At 43.8% G+C, this 5,603-nt stretch overlaps 1 pseudogene; it reads left to right on the top strand.

The window, feature by feature from the left end:
- Positions 1–733: 733 nt before the first annotated feature.
- LOC147454557 (uncharacterized) lies at positions 734–1,396 on the top strand (annotated as a pseudogene).
- The last annotated feature ends 4,207 nt before the right edge of the window (positions 1,397–5,603 follow it).

The raw sequence follows: 5,603 nt of genomic DNA, 5'->3' as shown, positions 1-5,603 counted from the left end.
GCATTTTTTATACACAAGTATGGATCGCTTGAAATTTTTAGCACTCAAAGCATGGAGAAGTCCCATTATCGAGCAAGGGGAGTGTACTTCAAAAATACTCGACATGGTGGTGGAATGGTACAATCCAATTATCTGGAGGAGATGTTCAAGTGGTTTTTTTTCACAACATTTGCTTGTAAGCTCACAATGGAGCGTGCGTGACAATCCAAGATTTCTATTGAAGTGCGGAAATGGAGTCGTCAAGAGCATAGCAACAAGTGGCAAATGTCGCAAGGTCCCGCCAAGCATACTGCATGGCGACAATGCAGAGTGCGACAAGGATCAAAGTGGATTTTGCGCGAGTCACTACACGTGATTGCAGGGTCCAACTCTTAGCGACATGTTTATTTAAAAAATAATAGTTTTTTTTCAAAATTAGTGTGAACAGGGCCCTTTTTAAATGGGCCCTTATAAATATTGCATGCTCTCATAAACCACTCATTTCTTAAGAACAGGTGAGCTCTTACCATACGAAATGGTGCGCACCAAACAAACCGTGAAAGAGCATCCGCCTGCCAACAAAAACAGCCTCCAAGGATGTGAGAAGCCGGCATGGCTTAAAGGCACAAGAAAACGGCCACAAACACCTGGCCATTCCAGGAAATCTTTTGGCAATGGGCATGGTAGTAGGGCACCAAAGTCATCGAGGGCTATTGAATCTCCATGTCCTCAAGATATAGCACCTAGAAAAAGAATGAAGCAACGTGCCCGATGGTGGAGAGAAGAAGCGGGCCAACAAACAACAGAGTCCGATAGGGAGGAGCCGTCACGCCACCAAGCAGGACCATCTAGGACCCGGGTGGTCCATACAGACACTGAATCAGAGACTGAGCCACCATGGCTGCGAGCTGATATACCGCACACACACCGGGTGCCCGTTGGGGGGGAGACACTGCCTTGAGGCTAGGGAGCTCTCCCCACAGCACAAGATCGGGAGCCAAGGGAAGAGGATGAATCAGAAGAGGCTACAGATCTAGTCCCTAAGCATGTAAACAGGTGCAAGTCTAAGTTTTTCAAGAAGCCTAAACGCCGTCAGCCAGCAAATGTGTAAGTGCCCCCAAGACAACCGCAGCGGCGCCGAAAAATAGCAAGGGCATTCGCAGAAATCCGCCACTACCAGAAGACTATGATTCGACGCGCCCCCTTTGATCGCACAGTGAAGGAGGTGCTTCAAAGCTATGGAAATCAGTATAGAATGCAAGCAATAGCGCTAAAGGCTATTCAAGAAGCTGCAAAGGCCCACATCATTTTGGTGTTGGAAGATACCAACCTATGCGCCATTCATGCAAAGCGAGTGACAATACAACCAAAAGATATGCAGCTTGCACGTCGATTGCAACAAGAATTCGAGCATTAGCTAAAGTTATCCCTCTTTTTGTATTGCACACCCTTATCTTTGTAATGTTTTGACTTTGCAATGACAATATGATCAACAATGGTGTCTACTGTGTCTATTATCTTTGTAATGAGATGACTTTGCAATTTCAAGTTCTGTTTACCCATAAGATATAAAAAAAGTTAACATATTGTGAAACCAGGTTTCTATGCAACAATAAATTAGGTTTTTCAAATGTCCAATGTAATTGGACATTTTGGTGCAGCTAATGAATTGCTTTCAGTTAATTTATGTATTTTAAGTATCCTAGGGGGTAGAGATGCCTACCAGATGCAAAAAAAAGGGTGGCCACAAGGGCGCACAAATGGCCCATCCACCAGTTTTGGATGGCCCATTTGCGCGCCCTTGTGGCCACCCTTTTTTTGGCACCTGGTAGGATTCTCTACCCCCCAAGATACTTAAAAAACACAAATTTACTGAAAGCAATTGGTTTTGCATCATTACTTTAGATGGAGCCTTGTGGCCACCCTTTTTTTGGCAATGTCAAGCTTTGACTTCCCCATAGGATATCAAAAAAGTTAACATATTGTGAAACCAAGTGTCTATGCAATATTAATTTGGATTTTTAAATGTTGAATGTAATTGGTCCTTTTGGTGCAAGGGTGTACTAGGTAGAGCTAAAGCAGGTGATAGTGTGCTGGAAAACTTAAATTCAGAGTTGATTTCAACTTTTCTAGTGTCCTTGAGTGCAAACATATGCTGAGATTGCCAAAAAAAGGGTGTCCACAACGCTCCATCTAAAGTAATGATGCAAAACCAATTCCTTTGAGTTAAGTTATGTTTTTTAAGTATCCTCAGGGGTAGATAAGCCTACCAGGTGCCAAAAAAAGGGTGGCCACAAGGGCGCGCAAATGGGCCATCCAAAGCTGGTGGATGGGCCATTTGTGCGCCCTTGTGGCCACCCCTTTTTTTGGTAGGCTTCTCTACCCCCTAGGATACTTAAAATACATAAATTAACTCAAAGGAATTGGTTTTGCATCATTACTTCAGAGAAACCACTTCTTCTCACTCAAATGTGTTTTATACTTTCCCCAGTATCATGTGCATTCAACTTCCACTGTGTTGTTACTTCAAGCAAAAAAGACACGGCTTATTGAAACATATCACCAATTACAACAATTTTCAAGATTGACAAACACATTTAGAAGAGTTTACAAGATAGAGAGAAAATTCCGAATTTTTTTTATTACTTCCAAAAAGGTGAGTTTACATCATGTATCTGAGGAGTTCATAATTTTCTTGACCATTTCCTGGCGCCTATCTTGCACGTAAGGCAACTCCCCAGTCAAGAGGGACTGCGCTATGGCCTTTGGGTCAGTTGAGCCAATGGAAGCATGTCTCCCTATCTGGGCAAGCACTTTACCACGGAAGCCAATGCCAAATGCTGTGCATACAAGGGATCTACGCACTAGGAACACAAGATGTGCATTTTGAGCAATGGTGCTCAGACACAAAAACTTGCTCAAAGCTTTCAACGACTAAGTCATAAAATGGGCTTGGGGAGTAAATTCATTATGGATAATTGCCACATTGCCAAGGGGGAGTTGTCCTAGTTAATGCGCAAGGGAAGCTTGAGGTCTAAAGCTCGTCTGCTTGCCACTCATCCTTGCAGCAAAATCATCAATCTCCACGACGTCCTGTCATAAACCGATGAAGGTTGAGAAAACAGACAATGAAGGATAAAATAATAACATGAAAATTAGGATAGAGTTTACCTCCTGCTCCTTGTCCTCCTCCTCCCTGTTGCCCTTTGCATCCAAGTCAATGCTCCCATGCACCGCAGCTACGAGCTTTGGATCATCAGATGGGAGGTTGCATAATGGCATAGGCATCCTAGCGGCCTCAACCTTGGCTTGCGTGGCTTGGAATTCTTCCTCAGCCACGTGCAACTGGTCTGTTGCCAGGACCTCCACACATACAACTGCAATAGTGTCAGCAACAGAGTCCCCAACTGGCAAGAGCTTTCTTTCTAGGGCATCTGATGTATTGTCTAAGGGAAATTTGGTGTTTTTGCATAGCACGCTCAAGCATTCATCCATGCACATGCCAAATGCTTTCTCCAAATCATGCATAAACACATACTCCTCCCCATCCACTACCACTGAGGAGAAGCGGCTGATTTCTACCTCTGGGATAGCCACAACCATCAATGGTAGTGGCACTGGAGTGTCACTAGGGCGAGCCACAACTATGGATTTCTCAACCACTTCCTCAAGCCCCCTGGGGTACGCGAGCCGAAGAGTCTTTCGTTCCGTTGCAAGGTTCATGGGGATAACCTCCTGCTCCTTGGTGTCCTTGATAAAGGACCCAACATGAAGGTGTGGTAAGCAGAGCTCCTCCAAATCAGGTTCCTCGCTCACCAAGAAGATAAATGTTGCGAGCCAAGCAAGGTACTCCACCCCCAACTTGCGCTTCTTGAGTGCTGACACCCCTGGGGCTTGCTCATCCAAGTAATGGCCTTCGTCGGTGGCAATTTCTTGGAATCGTCGCAACCGATTGGAGAATGGGCGATCACCATTGTGTATATAGCGCAAAAGATCGCAAGGCACCCAGATCCCTGCATGTGGGGAGATAGATACAAAATATTTTATGATGTGCTCCTCCATGAACGCAAAAATCTCGGCAAATGCATCGATGTGAAGGAAAATTGTGGCGTCAAGGTCAAGGAGACGAGTAAAAAAGGTGTGGAGGTCCAACTTCCCTTTGTATTTGGTGTCCCCGAGAAAGAGGATGAAGCGTGACAAAGGGGTGGATGTGGGTGTAGATGGAGAGGCTGTGGAAGCATCCATGTCTAGCCTGGGGTGTAGATAGAGAGTGGAGGAGCTCAAGAGTTGCAAAAGTGAAAATAGTGAATGAGTTATGTGGCCCCCCTTTTATAATGGTCCCTTTTTTAAAGACATTAAAAAAAAGGCACTTTCACCAAAAAATGATCTCTCATCTCAATGCGAAAAATTATATTCAAAGACATGATTGTTGATTACATCGGGGATCGTTTTCAAAATTGCAAGAGTTACAAAGTTATAAGATCGATAGCATAGTTCCATCCATCCCCCAGTCCTCCTCGACCTTCAATTTGTCTTCCATTCTCTTCCCAATCTGCGGACATTCATTACAATAAGCATCCAATGATTGACAAACTATGATGTGTTAAAAATGTGGTGGAAGGATTCTCACCTTGTGACCTTGAAAACGAAATTGTGCTTGTTGAAGGGCCTCAAAACCCATAATAACCAAATGTTCTTGCACATTACTGAGAGTCCAATGCTTGTTCACTTGGACTGCCTCCAAAACATCGTTGGGCATCTTCACTGGAATGTCAAATCTTGCAATAGTACCATCTATACTCTGTAAGGGAGTCCACACTCCAAGCTTGCACATCCAACAATCATAGTGAAATCGTATGTACAAGGAGGTGCGGGATTTCAAATTGCGCATTCCAATACATGAAGCTCCAACCTTACAACGGTACCGGTCCCCATTGTGCATGCCCTCCACAAAACCCTAGTCCTCTTCTAAAAGCCTTCCTAATTCCTCATAATGCACATCTTTACATACAAGCATTGTGGTAGTCTCCACAAATCCAAACTGCTTAAAAATGTGCACAAAACATGAATAGGAAAACACCAACTCAAGCCCACAAACCTAGAAGCTTTAGAGTATTTCAAAGAGTTTTGGACATCTATTATCATCTTTTGCTTGAAAGATGCTACCGACCACAAATCTAGCACCGACCACTCCATACTTAATAAGGAAGTTACTTTGATGGGTTCAAGCGTTCCAAATGCTTGTGTAGAAGTAGGCACAATATAGGAGTGAGAATAGAAGAAAATCCTTCTTTGAACCAGTTTGGTTGGGCAAACATGTGGGAACATTGTTGCTCCAATATCCGCATGTATAGCATTGAATGTGCCGGAGAGACTATGTAGTGGCTGCTCCTCCACCAACGTGGATGGAAATATGACTATAAATGCATGGTAAATCTTAAGTATGAATCCATAATAACATTACACTGTGATTTCACACCTAGCTTTGTATTCTCAAAACATGTACTTACAATGTGTTGGAAATCGAGGTGGTTGTTGCAATTGCATGGTTGACATTGAGAAAACATGTTGCACAATGGCTACGGTCCCCTTCTCTTTGCGGTTCTTGAAGCCAAGGAGCTTTC

This window comes from Adiantum capillus-veneris, chromosome 7 (genome assembly GCF_014529385.1).
Source record: "Adiantum capillus-veneris isolate H3 chromosome 7, ASM1452938v2, whole genome shotgun sequence".
In the NCBI taxonomy this organism is placed as follows: Eukaryota; Viridiplantae; Streptophyta; class Polypodiopsida; order Polypodiales; family Pteridaceae; genus Adiantum; species Adiantum capillus-veneris.
The sequence above is the reverse complement of the archived record's forward strand: the minus strand, read 5'-3'. Positions and strand labels throughout refer to the sequence as shown.